Source organism: Dipodomys merriami, unplaced genomic scaffold (genome assembly GCF_024711535.1).
Source record: "Dipodomys merriami isolate MVZ:Mamm:240054 unplaced genomic scaffold, mDipMer1.0.p SCAF_144, whole genome shotgun sequence".
NCBI classification, from domain to species: domain Eukaryota; kingdom Metazoa; phylum Chordata; class Mammalia; order Rodentia; family Heteromyidae; genus Dipodomys; species Dipodomys merriami.
Genome location: NW_027202760.1, coordinates 2,597,936 through 2,619,761, shown reverse-complemented (window position 1 = coordinate 2,619,761; position 21,826 = coordinate 2,597,936).

Sequence of the window (21,826 nt, the reverse complement as noted above, 5' to 3'; positions counted from 1 at the left end):
TTGAGGAGTCCCTTGTGGTGTGTAAAGAGCAGATTTTGGTCCTGAATGAGCTGTTTTGGGAGAAAGCTGAGTGTGTTTGCTGGATGTCCCAGGAGAAGATGAAGAGAAAAGTACTGCAGGAGCTGCTGTCGATCCTCACAGAGGAAGGCATGGACAGCAGGCTCCAGATGCCAGCACAGGCTGAGCCCCCAACCACCAATGCTGCTTCAGATGCATCAGGGCCTGTGGGGGTGAAATGAGGGAGGAGCCGAAAGGTTTTGAAGAATTGCAACTTGAAGACAGCGTCGAAACTGCCAGAGGATAGATCAGTGTTCTCATCACCATAGAGGACTCCCCCAAGGAGCACATCCTGCTGCAGATGCCCTAGATACAGATCTGCCCACAGCTCAGGCAAGGAGTGCTCCCTCCCTTTCTTCGGTAGACTGATGCAGATAATGACTCCTCATGTGACATACTGACTCTCAAAAGCCTTGGAAGCCACCAGAAGTAGGTGGCCAGGTGGCCTTCTCTCAGGCCTCTATCTGCTGGGTGATGGGAAAGTTAAACTGGGGGTCAGTTAAGGCAGAGGCTGCCGGGAGGTGGCCCAATCTCAAGGGACATCTAACGGCCCATTGGTGACCAGGGAAGAGACCCATATTATGCTTATCACAAAGAATAAATTGTTCTCAAAGGGGAAAGAAGCCTCCAACGAAGATTTGTTCTTCCAGTCCTGGGGCTTGAACTAAGGGCCTGGCCACTGTCCCTGAGCTCTTTTTGATCAAAGCTGATGCTCGACCAGTTGAACCCCACTTCCCCTTCCAGCTTTTTCTGTGTGGAATCAAGCCCAGGGCTTCAGTCATGCTAGGCGACTACTCTACCACTGAGCCACATTCTCAGCTAGGATGATTCACCCCTCCCAAACCCATATGGCCATTCCTGAGATAAAGAGTAAGTAGGGGCTAGGAGGAATATGAAGCACTTCTGCTTCACACCAAAATAATTCCCCGCCCCCAATTCCCACACCCTTAGTTGAAGTTTCTCTTCTACCATTGAGGGATGAGGGAAGCAGAGGGGAGTCCCGAGAGAGGAGTATCAACAACAGTGCCCCCTGAGCCCCACACCTTCCCCACACAAGGGGTCCTCCAGATTCCAATCTTACCTGACTCAATGTGGAGTCTACACTGTCTTCCCACCACTGCAAGGCTCAGGATGAAATAAAGGTCAACCCTAGGCTCAGCCCACACCAGGGTGGAAGTTCCTAATCCCAGACCTACTTCCACCTCTGACTGCCCCGAGTTAGGACAGACCCACCACTCACCACTGTGTTGGCTGTGATGACCTCCTGGATGGATTCCAGGAAGAAGGTCTACGGCAAAGAGCAGAAGCAGCAGGGTCAGCATGGCAGAAGGAGGTGGGGTGATTGCTTTGGGATTTTCCTCCTTGGAGCCCTCCCTTCCATCCAGAGCCATGCTGACCCGAAGCATGGACAAGGCCAGGGGGTGAGACAAGATGGACCAGCACGGGACTAAAGGAGGCACTGCTTTGTCCTGGAGCACGTGAAAATTCCAATTATATTTGTCCAATGCCAATCCCAAAGCCAACATCTCGTTTTTGTTGGCCATGAACACTCCCTGAGCTCTTATTTTCGAGGCTGGTACTCTACCACTTGAGCCACAGGACCACTTTTGTTTTCTGATGGTTCATCAAGGATAAGAGTCTCACACACTTTCTGCCCAGGCTGGCTTGGCACCTTGATCCTCCAAATCTCAGCTTCCTGAGTAGCTAGGATGCCAGGCATGAGCCACCAGTGCCCAGTATGTGATAACTTTTGAAGGCATCTTGGCGATTTAGTGAAGGAGCCCCAACGGGCCTGGATAGACCATGACCCAATCAAGGAGCTGGGTTAGGAGTAGGATTATCTTCTACCCATTCTGTTCTCCAAAATTAAAGATGCCAGGTGGTGGTGTATGCATCAGACACCTAGGCCAGGAGTCACCAGGCTTAGTGGGGGAAAAGTAGAGAATACCCAAAGATTGCAGTGTAGAAATCTCTGATTTTGCATGCATGTGGTGTGTGTGTGAGTGTGTGTGTGTGTGTGTGTGTGTGTGTGTGTGTTTGTGTGTGTGTGTTTGTGTGTGTGTGTGTGTGTGTGCGCGCGCGCACGCGCGTGTGTGTGTGTGTGTGTGAACTCAGGGCCTAGGCTCTATCCCTGAGTTTTCTTGCTCAAGGCTACTGCTCTGCCACTTGAGCCACAGCCCCACTTGTTTTTCGATTGTTAATTGTAGGTAAGTGTCTCAAGGATTTTCCTGTCCAGGGTGACTTGGAAGCATGATGGAGACCCCAGGGAAGCAAGAGTAAACACAACTCGCAGGTACAATCCCTATGGTGGGCCACTCCTGCCCCCTGTTGGCCACATGCGGGATATGCGGCCCCGTGCCATTGTCCTCTAGAGTTCAATTTTGAGAAGTGACCAGGGCCAAGCTGACTTTTGTTCACCCTGAGTGCTGATGCCAGAGCAGGTCTGTTCCACCCTAGGCCAAGAGAGCTCCAGGAGGCCCAGCTTTCCAGGGGCTCAAGGAAGAGAGAGGTCAGCTCCAGGCTGAGCTAAGAGCCTTTGCCCCCAGAGACCCCAACTTGGCCTTCCTTATCACCATAAGACCTGTCAAAGAACAACCCCCCCAAAAAAACAAAATTGGAGCTGTGCCTCCAAGTAGTAGAGCTCTAGCATTGAACCAAAGAGCTCAGGGACAGGGCCACCAAACTTTGAGTTCAAGACCCCCATAAAACACAGGTTGGCTAAATGTGAGCTGGTAAGATTTGTGAAGTGTTTCTGAAGAATGGGGATACTGAAGAAAGCATCCTAATTCTAATGAAAGCTGAACCTGTGACATACAGCTATGTGCTGAGTCCTTCAAAGGGCACTATTTGCTGCATCCTTCCCACATGGGGGTTTTGTGCTGAGTCCTCAAAAATGTGCTGTTTGTTGAGTCATCCCATAGGGTCCTATGTGCTGAATCCCTGAGAAGAGTGGGCCGTGCTGAGGTTTTCAAAGGGTGCTGTGTTCTGAGTCCATTACACAATGTACTGTATGCTGAGTCTTTCAAAAGGTGTGGTGTGCTAATTCATCTAAAAGGATCCTGCTATGTGCTGAGCCCTTGAGAAGAGAGGGATGAGGTGAGATTTTTGAGTGCTGTGTGCTGAGTCCTTTACACAGGTTGCTCTGTATTGTCCTTCAAATGGTGCTGTGTGCTGAGTGCTTCCACAGTGTGGTATGTGCTGAGTTCTGCCATAGTGTGGTATGTGCTGAAACTTACAAAATTCTTATATGCACTGAGTTCTTCAAAGGGTGCTATAAAATGAGAGATTTACAAAGGGTGATTTGTACTCAGCTTTTCAAAGGGCTGTGTGTGGAGTCTTAACACAGAGTGTACTATGTAATGTGCCCCTGGGAAAGTGTGCTATGTGCTGAGTTTGTCAAAGCATGCAATGTGCTGACTCCTTTACACTGCAAGCTGTGGACTCCCTCCTTCAAAGGGTGCTGTGTGCTGAGTACCCTACATAGGGTACTATATGCTGAGTCCTTCAAAGTGAGCTGTGTGCTGAGTCCTTTACACAGGGTGCTTTGTGCTGTTTTTGGAAGTGTGCTGTGTGTCATCCCAAAGAGCGCTTTGTACTGAGACCTTGAGAGGTTGTTATCCCCAACAGTCACACACACACACACACACACACACACACACACACACACACACACACACACACACATACACACACACACACAAGGGTCACCATGCACCTTCTTAGTGTGTGGAGTGAAGAGGGGTGGAGGAGAGTCTCCTCCATGGGTGGAGCTGAGGGGAGATTCGATACCTGGGGCAGGTACTGGGGTTCGGGGAGAGTGCTGAGCTGACGTGATTGCTTACCTATCACTTCTGATCACAAATCCTCTCTTTAATTTTTATAGTATCTTTGAATAAATCACACAATTTGCATGTAATTATCATCTTAAGGAAAGACAGTCTGCTTTTACATCTTTCATTCTATATGACAAACCCTGATTTTTTGTTTCCCTGTTTTCTGAATAAGTATATTCCTGGAAACAGGATATTCACATCTAATCTGGGTGTAATTTTCATTTTAAAATTAGAAATATAATATAAACTTTGTTGTGACTAGTCATTTTCTAAAAATGAGTGATATTCATGAACACATATATTTTGGTGCCTTTAAGTAAATTGGACTTGATGTGCTATGGTAGTTCTTGTGTCTAATTGACTTAACCATTAGATTATTCATGTATAAAAATGTGCATTGCACTTTTTTATTTTTATATATAAAATAGTCCCCAAGGATTTACTTTAAAGTGATAAGGGGGGCTGTTTTCATTTTCCATACTTTATATTTATTTCAGTAAAAGTACAAGAAATACATGATGTTTACTGAAGCAATATAAAAGATGAGAATATATTTCTAAAGAGAATAGATTTATTGATTAAAATATAGAAAAGAGTAAAATAACCAGGTTTCTTGCTTGAGACTGCATAAATTTCATATGAATGTAGCTCAAGATGAGAATCGGAAATAAATTCATATTAATATTATTGAGATCTCAATCACAATATAAGCAATATAGGTATTTTAAGGAATTGGTCATTCAAAGCCATAGATATGTAATGGATGAAGAATGGTATTGAAAACAGCAGAGGAAAACAATTCAACATGCAGATATTAAGATTTTATAATACTCACATGAAAGAAATGGAGCTTTTGCCTTTCTGAAGAAGAAAATTTAGCCAGGAATTTCAATGTAAGGCATCAATTATAATGAGTCTAAAGTCTTTTCCTCCAAGATATCCAAGCGTACTATACTCATTCTCTGGAGTAAATAAGTAATTGTTTTAATTAGCTTTGTTTAATATTAATTTACTTGTAGCAAATAGGTTAAAATGTCTGCTCGCTTTCTTTCAATGTAATAACATACATTTGTTGTATATGGACTCGAGACTCCCTTGCCGAAGACCACCAGAGACCATGACCAATACAAATAACAAAGGAGTCGTTTATTTGCAAATTCGAGGTTGGTCCTCCATGTACTCAGTAACCGGTGAAGCTAAGAGGCCCCCAGCATAGAATCAGCACAGTTTTCATACTATTGAACAAACAACTTTAAAGAAATTTTACATGAGAAATTACATGATTGGCTAAAATTTTAAGCAAACTAAGCTATGCATATCTGATTGGCTAATATTATTATTGACATGTAATTGACGGGATCTCTGGCCACTGGGTCACTGTGTCCTGAATGGCCACCCAGTGTTTGGTCAATGCATCTGGACAAAATTCCTGACTTTCCCAAAGATTATTTATGTCTGTTTTCCGGGAATTGTTTTTCTTTTTGTGTCATTTCTGGGTCAAACCCATGGTTATTTTTATAATTCATACTTCACAAAATGGTTGCTAGTGTGTAATGGAGTTACTTAGTACTTCCTTGTGCCTCTTTAAGCCTTAGGCTCTTCAGATTTCATATTATTACTGTCTCTTCATACAAGCCTGAAATCACTATTTCAAAGTAACACAAACAGAAAAACAAAAATAACCTGATACAACCATCACAAATCCTAAATTATGTGAAAAAATCCATAATATAAAAAGTCAACCTGAGGAAGAGGAAAAACAATGGCAGAATAAAAACAGAAAATTACCCTAGCTCTCTCTAATGAAACAGAGATTTACAGTCCTAGCAGGTACTCCACTTCTAGAGGGTCACATCAAGTCAGCTATAATTATATGTAGATATACAATCCAAAAGAAGATATTATGTTGTCTTCACAAGCACACAGAAATCTATGAAAAGTTACCCAGCCAGGAAGGTGAGTGCTGTGACTGTGTTGGCTAACATACTCAAAAGCACAACTGCAGTGTGGAAATAAAAGGTCCACATGGGAAAAATCACGACCAGAGTCAGTCACATTTAAACACAGACACAATTCACCTTACCACTGGACAGTCAGAACTGTTATTGGAACCACAAGTATTAACATTACAACATCTCACCACAACTGATCTCTTCTCTTACACTTAATGGCCCAGACACAAACCTAATTCCAGAAAAAGCAATCACAATAGAAGACCAAAGCAACATCTGGCAAATCAACCAAGAACATAGATAGTCACCTATTAAGATCAGAGATGCCCCAAATGAAAGCCAAGAAATCTTCCAAATGGACAGAACAAATCAGAAAAATAAGAGGAAAGTCATTCCAAAGTAATAATTCACACAGTAAATAAAAAAAGCATTAGAACAGACAATCAAGGACGTAGAAGATAGTTTTCAAAATACATTACAAATACTGCTGAAAAATGTGGTTAATGAAAAAATATATAACCTCTACAAGGAAACTTGTGAACAAGATGAGCCCAATCAAAGATTAGCAAAATCATTCATGGAGACTCCAAACAGAAAGAAAAATAAATTCTAAGGCAAGAGAGTCCAAGGAAAAAATAGATACCAAGTTAAAAGATATAAAAGAAGACACAGCTAAAACCCATATCCCCCAACCCCCCACCCAAAGAATAGTTTAAAGAAAGTCCATACAAGAGATAAAAAAAAGCTTAAATAAAGATATAGAAGCCCTAAAAATAACCAATTATAAGACAGGGAAATAAAAACAAAATAGAATGTCTCTACAGCAAATAGATGATATAGAAGATAATCTCAGAGATCACAGATAGAATAGGTCTAATAGGAAAGAGGAAATAATCATTTAGAACATATCCAAGAAATAAGAAATAATCTTGCTGGAAGTTCAAGACTCAGAAGATCAAATTGGGGGAGGTAGGTATCAAGAAGGAGAAGAGCAGGAAACTAAATGGATGGGAAATATATTACAGAATTGTAGCAAAGATTATTCCAAATATCCAAAGATATAGGCTCATTCAGTGAAGAGAAGCCTTTAGAAGACCAAACAGAGAATCCCAGAACAGAACAAACCACCACCACATCATAGTCTATTAGAGGATCATTAGAGATAAAAGAAAGGATTCTTAAATCGGTCAGGAGAAAAGACAGATTATTTATAAAGGATATACAGTCAGAATAAATACAAGTTTCTTAGCTGATATGGTAAAAAGGAAAGCCTGGCATGATATATGAAAACATTAAAGGCAAACAATTACCAACCATGAATATGGTCCCAAGCCAAACTTTCCTTTACATTAAAAGATTTTGTAAAAATATTTCATGACAAAGAAAACTTGAAACAATGTATCTCTACCAAATCAGCAGGATAGAAGTTATTCAAATATATCCTACATAGAGAAGATCAAGAAGAACAGGACTGATTATATAAAATGTTCCCTACCCGAGAACAGGGTAAATATATTAAGAGTAGATGAGGCACAGCTCCTAACAGCATGTGCATAACAGGACTTATCAGATATTTCACAGTCTTAACCTTTAATATAAATGGACATAATTTTCCAAATAGAAGACATAGATTAGATAGTAGTATCAAAAAACAAGATGCATCCATATAGTATCTAAAAGAGACACATTTTATTGACAAAAACAAACACATACTCAAACTGAAAGGCTGGAAGGAAAATTTTCAAGCAAATGGACACCATAAAAAGACCACACAATTACTAACATAAAATAAAATAGAATTCAAATTAAAATTATTAGGAAGAGACATTATATATTGATAAATGCAACTCTCCATTAGGAGGATATAACAAGTCTAAATATCAATGCCCTGAATCCTAGAGCACCCCCACTTCATCAACTAAATACTACTTAACCTAAAAACACATCTTAATACACATCTTAATAGGTCATCTAAGCAAATTTCAACCAAGAAAATGAAAACCTATATAACTACATTGACCACCTAGCCCTAACAGATATCTACAGAATATACCTTCAATGTCAGAATAAACATTATTCACAGCAGCTCATTGAAGAGTCTCCAAAATAGAACATATCCAATGGTAGATTGCTTGCCTTGCATTCATGAGGCCCTGGGTTCAATTCCTCAGCAAAAGATAAGCAAAAGAAAAAAGTCGGAAGTTGTGCTGTGGCTCAAGTGGTAGAGGACTAGCCTTGAGCTGAAGAGCTGAGGGTCAGCGCCCAGGCTCAGAGTTCAGGCCCCACAATCAGACACCCCCCCCAAAAAAAAGAAATTCTATCTAAATTGAAAGAAAAATTAATTGAATTCCCATATCTTGTCAGAACACAACAGAATAAACATATAATTAAACAGCTAAAGTAAAAAAAAAAATTTCTCATACACATGAAGACTGAACAACACATTGCTGAATGACCAACGGGGCACTGAATACATTAGAATGAAAATCTGAAAGTTTCTGAAATTTAACAAATTGAACACACAAAATACCAACTCCTCTGGGACACAGAAATGCAGTACTTGGAGGAAAATAAATAACTCTGAGTGCCTACATCAAGCAATTGGGGAAATTTCAAGCCTGTATATTAATTATGTACCTCAAATTTCTTGAAAACAGGAACAAGCCCAAATTCATAGCAGTAGACAGAAACAAATAAAAAAATTAAATCAGAAATAACTAAAGACAAAATAAAACATAAAAAGATCAACAAAATAGAGTTGGTTCTTTCAATAAATTAACATACTTGACAGACCCTTGACAAATCTGCCTAAGAAGAGAACTTATATAGATAGAAAGATAAATAGAAAGCCCTCAGATTGGGAGAAGATCGTTATTTGCTCCGCAACAGGCAATGGCCTCATATATAAAATATATTAGAGCCCAAAAAGTTAACCCCCAAAAAAACAAATCCTCAAAGAAACAACAGCCTCTGGCTGGGAAGGTGGCCCAGTGGTAGAGCGCTTGCCTTCCATGCCTGAGGCCCTGGGTTCGATTCCTCAGTAGAAATTAGCAAAAAGAACAAAGCCGGAAGTGGCACTGTGGCTCAAGTGGTAGAGCGCTAGCCTTGAGCTGAAGAGCTGAGGGACAGCGCCGAGTCCCAGAGATCAGGCCCCACGACCGGACACCACCTCCCCCCCAAAATACAACAACTCTCTTAATAAGTGAGCTAAAGATTTAAAGAGAGACCTCTCTGAAGCAGAAATATGAATGGCCAATAGACACATGAAGAAATATGAAACATTTCTGGCCATAGAAATGCAAATCAAAGCAACATTGAGATTCCACCACACCCCAGTTAGAATGACCATTGTGAAGAAAACTAATAACAACAGATGCTGGGCTGGGGGGATGTGGCCAAAAAGGAACATTACTACACTATTGGTGGAAATGTAAACTTGTTCAAAACTCCAGAAAGAAGTATAGAGGTTGCTCCAAAGAGCTCCCCTATGACCCAGCAAACCCACTCCTGGGTATTTACCCAAATGTCCACAAACAAGACCACACTAAAGCTACCAGCACAACTATGACAATTGTAACATTATTCACCATAGCTAAGAAATGGAACCAACACAGATGTCCCTCTGTAGATGAATCAATCAAGAAAATGTCATATATATTCACAAGAAAAATTCTATGCTTCCGTCAGAAAGAATGACATTGCCCCATTAGTAAGGAAAAGGAATCACTTGGAAAAAATAAGTCAAACAAGCCAGACCCAAAGAATCATAGGCTACATGTTTTCATTCATTTGGAAAAACTAGAATATGCCTAGGATATTCTTAGAAAAGATCACAATACCTTAATAGCTCTATGCATATCACCATACAAAATTATGCTTGTTGAAATGAGCTTCAAGAAATGAATACAAGATAATTGTGTAGTGAACTGTTTTCGTAATTTCTATTTACTTTTTGCTCTTTGGTTTATTCCCTGAAGTCACTGTTTTTGATTTCTGTACCCTTTGTCTTATACATAAGTTAATCTGATTTGGGGAAGAGAAGGGAAATCACAGAAATTGTGGGACAAAGATTAACCAAAGCAACAGTGATATACACTAGACACTATGTTAGAAATGAAGTTTACAACTTTGGGGGAGTGGGATGTCAAGGTTGGGGGAAGCAGGAAAAAAATGAGGAAGCAGTAACACTGTTAAAAAATGTACTCATTACTTACGTAACTGTAACGCACCTCTCTGAATATCAACTTCATAACAAAAAATACCGAACAACAAATAAGAGTACTCACCCAAATAGAAAAAACTAGAGAAAAAAATGAGACATCAAACATAAATAAGGAAAATTGATAATATTATAAGAAAGTACTTTGAAAACTGTATGCCCATCACCTGGAGAATGCTGGAGAAATTGATGCTTTCCTATACTTGAACTGAGCCAAGAAGTGATAAATAAGAAGTAATGAAAATTAAATCTCAATAAACAATTTCCCATACCAGAAATATCTAGTACTCAATGGATTTACCATGAAATTAAGGGCTGAAATGAACTTACAATATTCAGATTTAACTCTTCAATGGAATAGAAAGGGAAATGGAATTATTAAACACATTCAATGAAGCTAGAATTAGACTCTTTCAGGGGCTGGGAAGGTGGCTCAGTGGTAGAGTGCTTGCCTTGCATGCATGAGGCCCTAGGTTCCATTCCTCAGCACCACATTAGCAAAAAGAAAAAAAGCCGGATGTGGCGCTGTGGCTCAAGTGGTAGAGCACTAGCCTTGAGCTGAAGATCTGAGGGACAGCACACAGGCCCAGAGTTCAGGCCCACGACCAGACCACCCCTTCCAAAAAAAAGAATTAGACTTTCCCAAATTGATGGGAACTCATCAAAGAAAAAGAACTACGAACCCAACTCCTTGATAAGCATTGATGCAAACTTCTCAATAAATTTCTCACCAACCAATTTTAGCAACTAACAAAAAAATTATATGCTATGATCAAACAGTATTCATCCTAGGATACAATTGGATTCAATATACTTGTCAATAAACATAAAACATGACATCAGTAGAAGCAGGGAAAGAACCACATGATCATCTATATGGATGTAGAAATAGCTTTTAACAAGCTCCCGTACCCCTTTATGATTAAAGGTCTGAGAAGCTAGGAATGCATGGAGCTTTCTTAAATATAATACAAAGTATGTATATGGCAAAGAGATAATAAGTGTGTACCTAATGGTGGAAGCATGAAGTCATTAAAATCAGGAATGAGAAAAGGATGTCCACTATCTCTACTATTCTTCAATATAGTAGTGGACTTTCTAGCAAGAGCAATAGGCAACAGAAAAACATAAAGGGGATCCAAATAGCGAAGAAGTAAAACTATCCCTATTTACAGATGAAAGGATCCTATATTTAAAGGACACTATAGCTTCTTCCCCCCACTTTAGTAAAGGTGGTGCTAACCTTCAGCAATGTAGCAGAGTATAAAACTCACAAGAATCAGTAGTTTTTCTGTTTTACTAACAATGGGAAGATCCACACTTAAATCCAAAAAACCTCATATGTATTAGCTTCAAAATCCAATCAAATCTATACAAAACAAAACAACAACAAAACTAGGAATTAATAAATTTAAAATAGGAAATTTAAGGAGATTCAAGGAAATGGAATGTCTTTCAATGCTCCTGGTTGGAAGACTTAACAATTAACATTGTGAAAACTGCAATACTGCCCCCAAACAATTGACAATAAAATACCCATCAAAATCCCAACAATATTCTTCAATGCAGTAGAGAAAGCAATCTGAATGTAATAAGAAATTACAAAATTACAGATGAAACCAAAGGATTAGAAATGAACTCATGGGCCTATTGTCATTTTACACACACACACACACACACACACACACACACACACACACACACACACACACACACACACAATGGAATTCTATTCACCCATCAGAAAGGATGACTTTTCACCAGTCTTTAGGAAAATGAAAGGCTTGGGAAAATTATACTAAAACAAAGGTATGCACACTCAGAGCAATATAGTTTTCAAAGATTCATTCATTTATGGTAGCTAGAAGGTGCCTACAAATCTACAAGTACATGACAGATTCTACATCGCCCCAGATAGAATGGCGATTATCAAGAAAACTAACAATAGCGAATGCTGACAGGGATGTAGCCAAATGGGAACTCTATTACACAGTTGGTGGGAAATTAAACTTGTTCAACCACTCAGGAATGCAGTACGGACGTTCCTCAAAAGACTAAACATAGATTTCCCTTAAGACCCAGTAATTCCTGTCTTGGGCAGTAATCCAATAAATAACAAGCAAGCTCACATGAAAGCTACCAGCATAACTATGTTCAGGGACCCGACCCAGAGTTCAAGGACTGGAAAACAAGTTACCACTGCTGGTATTTTTTCCCCAAATAGGAACCTTTTTTTTTGGGGGGGCGTCTGGTCATGGGGCCTGAACTCTGGGCCTGAGCGCTGTCCCTCAGCACTTCAGCTCAAGGCTAGTGCTCTACTACTTGAGCCAAAGCGCCACTTCCAGCTTTTTTTCTTTTTACTTATGCAGTGCTGAGTAATCAAACCCAGGACCTCAGCATATAAGGCAAGCCCTCTACCACTGAACCACCTTCCCAGCCCTAAATATGAATCTTTTGACCTAAGATAACAAACCATTCTATTTGCAGCAGCTAGGATAGGACTTAAATGTAGTGGGTGATAAAATGGCTTCTTTATTGAATGTTAGGAAAAGATGTAAGCAGTCCAAGAAAAGTGTGATTTGTTGTTGTTGTTGTTTTAGGGGCTTGAAATCTGGGCTTGGGCACTGTCCCTGACCTCTTCAACTCAAGATAAGGGCTCTACCTCTTGAGCCACAGTTTCTGTTTTTCTGGTGGTTAAATGGAGCTGAGAGTCTGAGGGACTTTCCAGCCCAGGCTGGCTTTGAACATCAGTCCTCAGATCTCAGGTTCCTTAGTAGCTAGGATTACAACTGTGAGGCACTGGCACCAGCCTAAAAATGAGAGACTTTTATAAAAGAAAATCTAACTCTTCACCTGTGTCTAAACCTCAGATATCACTATTAGAACACTTCATCCTTGACTCATTTCATCAGACATTTGTAAATTTTCTCTTTTCTTTCATGTGAGAATACTGTAGTCAATATCAACTCAGCTGTGGGACTGAATCAATTGTATGCTAATTGCTAGCAGCTAAATCAAGAACATTTACTTCAAAACATATGAAACCCTCATTTGGAATAATTTTTTTTCACTTTTTATTACAAATCTGTGCTTTATTACTTCCTAATGTGATATTAGAACCCCTAACAGAGTGATGATATTTTTTTTTTCTTCAGCAATTGGCCTTCTCCCACATGTGGTCAAATATTTAATTCAAAGATTTCCATTGAAAATTCATTAAGCTGATGTTTAAGAAAATGTGCATTTCTCAAAAAAAAAAAAAGGAATGTGGTCTGCTCTCTTCTTACATGCACAGGACTTCTATGATTTATGTGTTCTACAAGGAATACTATTTTCCAATCTTTTTGTGACCAATTTTAGTCTGATCAGTCTTTCTGACCCTCTCTCTGGAGTCTCATTTCAGTCTGCCTCATCACAAATATTTTAATTATCATCTAAATTACTCTCAGCTTCTGTTTTTTGCCTGACTTCATGTAGGCTGTGATAGCAGCCTTGACTGGCAGTGAATACTGGAGTTTTTGTTTGTTTGTTTGATGTATTATCTTCTCTGGGCCCCAAAGATTCGCTGGCCTAGAGTCAATGGGTTTTTCTCCTAAACATACAAAAACAGCTGACTAAATTCCTGTTTTAATTGTCTCAAAATGAGGCAATCTGGCATCCTTGGAAATCCAGGAATAATCATCTGTAACCACTTACAGAAATGGTCTATCAAGATGGCTTTTCAAGTTTGACTGTGAAAAATGTTCATTTCCAACTCACCACCATAAAACAGATCACATCCCTGGGAACAAAATTTTGGAAAGAAGGTTCCCCTTCCTTCCTTCTCTTATGCTAGATCAAACCATAGTATTCTGCAGTTGTGGCCAGCCTGGAGCACATTTTCCCAAGAATATTCTGTAATGTAAAAGAGGATCAACTATCCTCTTTTACTTGAAAATACTTGTCTACTACAGATGGATTTATATGGCTTATATCTGTTGATATTTTCATTACTTCAAACACATGGATAATTTATATTGGGATTAGATAAGTGGCAAAGCATTTATGGAATAAACATTAAGTTTACTTTCATATATCCAATATAATACACTTATCCTCTTTTGGAAAATTCAATCCAACTTCAGAAACAAAGTCAGAAATATAAAATAAGCCTTAATACGTATAATCTGGCACAGATACACCATCATTTACTCAGAAATTCAGTCTCTCTATAAATATTTATTTGGTACAAAATAATAAAAATTTAATTAACGAATATGACTTTTAAGTACCATCTGAAATACTCCTCATGTCTATAATTGCATATACTTGTATATCTCTCCCCTAGACAAGAATTTAACATGCATGTAGAAATCAAATTTCTAAAAAATAAGCTAGATGAGAGGAGACATACCCTCATGTAAAGTGTGGTGAATTTTTACCACAATTCTGAACCGTTCCACCTAATACCAAGAGTCATGAGCAATAATTTATTATTTGATGTTAAGGACGATTACTAAGTGTAGAATACACTTTGAATTATTACATTAATTCACAGAAATGAAACAATAATGACATATTATTTGTTAAAATTCTAATGCTTGTCAATTATACAATTCATAAAATATATTATTAAAATTAGTTTTACTTTTTTCTTTTCTATAGGTGCTGAAATAAAAATTATATATTTAACATTGAATATTACTAAATCAGTAACATACTATGAAAATGATATACTATTAAACTGTGATTTGAATTATATTTCTAACAAATTGTGATGTAAACAACATTTAATAGAATTATGGGTAATATTTTTTATACTTACCAGCTTATTTGTTTTCTAATTGTGTCATTTGTTATTGTTGGTTCAAGTCATCTCTTCACCTTAATATTTTAGTTTTCTATTTTATCTATATTGCTTTGCTGATTTTGCATTTTGTTTTCCCTTTTCAGTGACTGACATTAGGCTGTAAATCTGTATGGTAGTTTATTACTTCCTATGGTAAAGTCAAATTACTGCTCTCCACAGCTTTTCTACTATACTATACTACAGTACTTCCCCCACTCCCATCTCCTGTATTGCTGCTCTCATATACTTTATTTTTATTTAAATTTTATTGTCCAGGTAATGTACAGAGGGGTATAGTTACATAAGTAAGGTAATCAATTAATTTCTTTTCTAACTTTTTTACCCCTTCTAAAATGTCTCTCCTTATTCATTCACAACAACCCCCCCCAATATCATTTCCAACATATTGTCTTATGAGTACCATTGTTGCATAGGTTCCCCCTTTTTTCTTTGTCTCACCATTTTATTTTTTCCCTTTCGTTTCCCTAGTTCCCTAGTTTTAACACCCAGGGTATCAAAATCAAATACAATGACTACAGGGGATAAACCATTGGTGGGTAAAACACAAAAGGATGAAAAAAAATCACGTAATACATTAAGAACAACAACAATAAAGAACATATCTTGGAGTTCATTTCATTTGGAAACACCTTATACGGTCCTATGTACATAGCTATTGAGTTATTCTGCTCATCTAATAAGGTTATATGTGATGTGAACAATAATGTTCCCCTTTTTACCCAATAATCCCACTTCTGAGCATTTAACCATGTGACCACAAACAAGACCACACTGAAGCTACCAGCACAATTATGTTTATCACAGTATTATTTACCAAAGCTAAGATATGGAATCAACTCATATGCCTCTCAGTAGATGAATGGAACAAGAAAATGTGACACACACACACACACACACACACACACACACACACACACACACATACACAAATACACATACATGGAATACTATGCTTCCATTAGAAACAATGATACCACCTTATCTGTAAGGAAATAGAAGATCTTGGAACAAATCATATTAACTGAAGTAAGCCAGACTTAAAGGAACATAGGTCTCAAGGTTTCTCTTATTAGTAATAATTAGTTTACATCAAGGAAAATTTCATGTATTTTAATTTGACATTTTGTTCTATGTTGAGGATACATTATTGTTATATTGCTTGTTATTGTTTCCTTTTTTTAAGGAGGTCTAACATTTATTTAACCAATAAAGTGAAGTATGTAGGCACTGTTATCAGGTGTAATATAATGTATCTACTTAATATTTTTACTGTGAAAATATTGTACAGAGCGGTTACAATTACATAGGCAAGGTAATGAGTACATTTCTTATCAAGCATTGTTTATTCTTCTTTTGTTTCGCCTTGCCATCCCTTCCTATAAATTCCCCTGCCCCGTGCCAAAGCTGTAAAGTTTGTTTTTTGACATAACATCTTATACATCTCATTGTTGCAATGGGTCCACCTTTATCCTTATTTAAATATTTTTTCTTTCCCCTCCACAAATTATACCTAAATCAAATACAGTGCAAACAGGACTTATACCGTGGGGGAGGGACATACAAAGCAACACAGAAATATCTTATAAATATGTTAGAAACAATAGAAAGAAAGATTTTTAAAAAAACGAGTTTTTATCTTGGGGTACTTTTCGCCTAACATCAACTTATCTGACCATTTCTGCTTGTCTCAGATATATACTAGTTATTATAAATAAAGGAAACCATGGGACCTATGTTTCTTTGTGCCTCGGTTATTTCACTTAATATAATTTTTTTCAAGTCTTTTCATTTCCTGACAAATGGGGCAACAGGCAGTTATACTTAAAGAATTATGTTCATTTTATCCATTACTGAAGGAAGAACAACTGAAAGAGCAAACCCTATGAGGAAGAACAACTCCTACTTACTTATCTTCATTCCTATGTAAGGCCAGTGTTGTCCCCTGTATCCTCATGTTGTACATTACAACTCTATACTTGGTCATCCTGTATATCTACTATCTTCTACACTGTGACCTAAATGCCCCAGCAATTCCACTTTGCTTTACTTTTTAAAAAAATTCTCTCTAAATGTTTGAGATTGGTGTGTGTGTGTGTGTGTGTGTGTGTGTGTGTGTGTGTGTGTGTGTGTGTGTGTTGTTTTACAATGATTAGAAGACAATATTTTTCTTGATTTGAATACATCATTCAGGTTATTGTAAGTTGTGGCTAATGGGAGAAGTCTCTTGCTATTTTAAGTATGAAACAGAAAAATATATTTGTGCATGCACCACAGTTGCTTTATTAGTCTGTACTTGAACACTTAACTTCGATTTTTATGTTGGCTGTTGTTGTGAATAATGTGAATAATAATGAACCACAGATATATTTATCAGTTATACATAGAGAAATAATCACATGATCGGTGGATCAGATGATATTTCAAGTTTGCATTTCTTAGAAAATTGCATACTACTTTCTACCATGAGAATACTAACCTGTATGTTGACCAAGAGTGTAGAAAATTTCCTTTTTTCTACATTCTCACCAACATTATTACCTTCTGAGTTTTTTGTAAGGGCAGGTTTTTACTATGTGTAGTACCCTAGACTGGCCATAGACTCAAATCCCCTTACTCCAACCTCTCCAATGCTTGGAATTACAAGCCTTAACGACCACACCAGGTTCCTCTGATTTTTTAATGAGTATAATAGTTATGAAGTAGTATCATATTAATTTTAAATTGCATTTCTCTAATGAATTCTGTTCAGAAAGCATTAAGCCAGCATAGAAGTGGTATTAAACATAATTTTGTAAAGCCACTGGCGATTTTGAGGCTATTGGAAAACATGTCTATTCAGAACTTTTGTCCATTTTTAATCATTTCTTGTTAATCTCATCTTTAATCTCTCTATACAAAATCAAGGTTTTAGAAAGAAAAAAATTAAGCAATTACTAACATTTTTCATTTTTCAATAACATGATATTGCCTAAATCATTTTCTGTTTACACTTGAGACTATATAACTCAATATAGTTAGACCTTTTATAAGACAATATGTACTTTATTTATTTTAAGATGATTGTTCTTCCAAAGCCTGCGTGTCTAATTTCCCTTAGATTCTTTCCATCTCATGTAGTTCAGATTTCAAATTGAAGAATAAATGTAAAGAAGCAAACAAAAAAATACAGTTTCTCTCATTTGATATTGCCTCTACAAGAATGAGGAAAGAGTTCATCCTCCTAAGGACCTATGATATAATACCAAAATTAGAATTCATTCTTCTAGGTATTCCCTATTTTTGCAATGTAACTTAAACGATGTAAAACACAATACACTTTTCAGATACTTTTACGTTTTATTAGTTTTGCACATTTTCGTATGGACTTCACCTCAGTCTACAACATTCCTTCATTATTCTGTCCCTGAAATTTTTATACTACCAAGACATAAGATAACCAGGGGCTGGGGAGATGGCTCAGTGGTAGAGTGCTTGCCTTGCATGCCTGAGGCCCTGGGTTCTATTCCTCAGCACCACATAAGCAAAAAAGAAAAAAGCCGGAGGTGGCGCTGTGGCTCAAGTGGTAGAGCGCTAGCCTTGAACTGAAGAGCTGAGGGACAGCGCCCAGGCCCAGAGTTCAGGCCCTACGACCGGACCCAAAAAAAAAAAAAAAAAAAAAAAAAGACATAAGATAACCAGTTTGATTTACAGCATGAGAAGTTATCGAACTAGCTTCCTTGGAAACAGAGCATGGTCAATAGATAACATTACTTCTGGTTACTCACTACCTGTAATTGTTTTTGTAATACTTATTGCATTCTATTTAGTATTTAAAAAACTGCTGGCTAAACTCAAAGCTCATTCATAGAAATTTATGTTAAACATTTCACAAGTTTTATTTCTCTCAATTCTTAAGGGAACATTTGCGATAATGCTAATATTATTATCATTCTAGTGTTGGGAAAAATTGTAATTAAAGGCACTAAGTGAATTGTCCAAAGACAAACAGTGAGCAAGGAAATAAGTTAATGTTTCCAAAAGTCTTTCAACAATATAAAAAAGGTAGGTAAAACCCCCATTCTCTTACACTCTCAATTCAATATTCATGTTGTCCAAGAAAAAATAGCATAACAATTACTGCCCATGGAGATTGCTTTCTGTTACAGTTTATCTTCAACACAGACTGTGTTGGTGACATTGGGTTATCCCGAACAGAACTGAACTTATAAATTGAGGTCCAAAGATAGTCAAATTTCTTCTGTCACTCAGTTCCAATAGCCTTTTTTAAAAAGTACTAAAATTTTAAATAGCTTCACTTACTGTCTTTTAAGAATCCCAAAAGGAAATAAATTCACATATATTCACTCCAAAATGCTTTAATAGTAGGAGATGATAAAACACGCCCCCGAGAAGTAAATTTTCTCCTACGTTTAAAATTATTCTGAAAGCCTTGTGCTGGCTGGTCACATCTGTAATCCTATCTACCGTAGATATCTACTCAGTAGCCTGAGATCTGTGGATAACAGTTGGAAGCCAATCAGGGCAAAATAAATTCATGAAATTATTTTTCAAAATTTATAGTGAACTAGCAAAGAGCCAGGAATGGAGATGTAGCTCATATAGTGCTCACCAATCTAGAGAGAAAAGGCCTAGCAATACCTTGAAGGACTGATTTCACTCTGAGCATGCTAATACACAAGCATGTGTGTTTGTGCACGTGTGGGTGTGTGCGCACACACCCACAGACACACCCACACATTTATTCAAAATAACATCATATCAGTGTTCTACATTAATTTCTTTGTTAATGATATTTTTTTTAAATTGTATTTTATTTTATTTGAGAACATACTGTACAAAGGGGCTACAATTACATGGGCAGGATAATGGATACATTTCTTACCAAGCATTGCAGCCTCCTCCTTTGTTTACCCTTCACTTCCCTTCCCCGCCTCCCCCCTCCCCCCACCCAATTTTACCCCCCTCCCCCCACCCAATTATACCCTCCTCCCCCCCCCACACCGGCATTGTAAAGCTGGTTTTGACATGACATTTTGTACTTCTCATTGTTGCAACAGGTCCACCTGAATCCTTAAACGACTTGTTTGTCCCCATCTACTCCACATGTTATACTGACATCAAATATAGTGAAAACGGGGGTTACACTGTGGGGGAGGGACATACAAAGCAACAAAGAAATAATCTTATAAATGCATTAGAAATACATGCATGAAAGAAACGAAAACATTAAAATACATATTTAAGGGTTCATTTTCCTAGCATCACATTATCTGACCTTTTCCGCTTGACTCATACGTATACTAGATATTGCAAATAAGGGAAACCATGGGACCTATGCTTCTTTGGGCCTGGCTTACTTCACTTAATATAATTTTTTCCAAACCTTTCCATTTCCTAACAAATGGGGAAATGTCATTCTTTCTGATGGAGGCATAGAATTCCATTGTGTATATATACCACATTTTCTTGATCCATTCATCTACTGAGGGGCATCTGGGTTGGTTCCATATCTTAGCTATGGTAAATAATGCTGCAATAAACATAGTTGTGCTGGTAGCTTTAGTGTGGTCTTGTTTGTAAACATTTGGGTAAATGCCCAAAAGTGGGATTGCTGGATCATAGGGGAGATCTATGTGAAGTCGTTTGAGGAACCTCCATACTGCTTTCCAAAGTGGTTGAACAAGTTTACATTCCCACCAACAATGAAGTAGGGTTCCTTTCTGTCCACATCCCCTCCAGCATCTGTTGTTATTGGAGTTCTTGATTTTTGCTGTTCTAACTGGAGTGAGGTGATATCTCAATGTTGTTTTGATTTGCATTTCTTTTATGGCTAGGGATGTTGAACATTTCTTCATGTGTCTATTGGCCATCCTTCTTTCTTCTTCAGAGAAGCTTCTCTTTAAGTCTTTCGCCCACTTATTTATTGGGCAGTTGTTTCTTTGAGGATTTGTTGTTGGGTGGTTTAATTTTTTGAGTTCCAAGTATATTTTAGATATGAGACCCTTGTCCGTTGTATGGCTAGTAAAGATCTTCTCCCAATCGGTGGGTTTTCTATTGATCTTGCCAGCTATGTCATTTGCCCTGCAGAAGCTCTGCAATCTTATGCAATCCCATTTGTCCAACCTTTCTTTGATTTGTTGTGCTTCCGGGTCTCTATTCAGAAAATTTCGACCTGAGCCAAGGAGACCTAGGGTTTCTCCTATTCCATCCTGTAATGTTTTCAGAGTGTCTGCTTTGAGTTCAAGGTCTTTGATCCATTTGGAGTTGATTCTGGTGCAGGGTGATATATAAGGATCTAGCTTTAGTTTTCTACATGTAGTTAACCAATTTTGCCAGCACCATTTACTGAAGAGGCTGTCTTTCTTCCATTCTATTGTTTTAGCTTCCTTATCGAAGATTAGGTGGCTATAGGTCTGTAGGTTCATTTCTGGGTTTTCAATTCTATTCCATTGGTCCTGAGGTCTGTTCTTATGCCAATACCAAGCTGTTTTGATTACTATGGCTTTATAGTAGAGTTTGAAATTTGGTATTGATATTCCTCCAGCAGTGTTCTTTCCGTTGAGGAGCGTTTTTGCTATTCGGGGTCTTTTATTGTTCCATATGAATTTTTGGATTGCCTCCTCTATTTCCTTGAAGAATGAGGGTGGAATTTTCATAGGAATCGCGTTGAATTTGTAGATAGCCTTGGGAAGTATTGCCATTTTCACGATGTTAATCTTGCCAATCCAGGAGCATGGGAGGTTTTGCCATTTTTTAAGTTCTGTGTTGATTTCCTTTTTCAAGATTTTAAAGTTTTCATCATAGAGGTCCTTCACTTCTTTGGTTAAGTTAATTCCTAGGTATTTTATTTTTTGTGGGGCTATTACAAATGGAGTTGCTTTCCTAATTTCAGCCACACTTTTCTCATTGTTGGCAT